The sequence below is a fragment of the Phyllobates terribilis genome, unplaced genomic scaffold (genome assembly GCF_046119375.1).
Source record: "Phyllobates terribilis strain yellow unplaced genomic scaffold, ASM4611937v1 Scaffold_4__5_contigs__length_816908805, whole genome shotgun sequence".
Taxonomy (NCBI): Eukaryota; Metazoa; Chordata; class Amphibia; order Anura; family Dendrobatidae; genus Phyllobates; species Phyllobates terribilis.
In genome coordinates this window covers 51,584,773-51,585,307 of record NW_027362764.1, presented here as the reverse complement: position 1 = coordinate 51,585,307, position 535 = coordinate 51,584,773, and the positions used below count along the sequence as shown (strand labels likewise).

The 535-nt window shown below is 38.5% G+C and overlaps 1 non-coding gene across 1 annotated transcript; it reads left to right on the top strand.

Annotated features, from left to right (window-relative positions):
• The first annotated feature begins 204 nt into the window (after positions 1-204).
• On the top strand, positions 205-276 carry TRNAA-UGC (transfer RNA alanine (anticodon UGC)). Its single transcript has one exon. It is a non-coding gene; the product is annotated as a tRNA-Ala (tRNA).
• The last annotated feature ends 259 nt before the right edge of the window (positions 277-535 follow it).

Here is a 535-nt window from a genome sequence, read left to right as displayed (position 1 = left end):
CATTATCTATCTCCATGTCATTTATTGCTGTCTAAAAACGCTAGAAAAATGCAGGAAAAAAAGCACAGAAAAACGCATCTAAAACGCATCGAAATGCGCATTTTTGCCACTGAGTTTTTCCTGCCAAGATATGCAGAAATTTCTGCATCCAAATACATGTACACATACTCTTAGGGTTTCGCATATGAGCACAGGACACATACAGGGGATGTCGCTCAGTGGTAGAGCGCATGCTTTGCATGTATGAGGCCCTGGGTTCAATCCCCGGCATCTCCATGTTCTGTGATAAATAACCAGATGACTTCCAAAATATTCAGAAATCTAATAAATGTGCACAAATCCACCACAAATGTGCACCAAATCTGTGTGGATGTAACACAAAGATAGAACTCAGCACTAAATATTAGATAGATTTGCTTTTAAGAATTTGATTTTAAGTAACTGTTGAACACTAGGGGGCAGTGTCATCAGCACATATCGGATGAAAAATGATAAAATTTTATAGTATGGGTTATGTGCTCTCCCTTCAACTTCT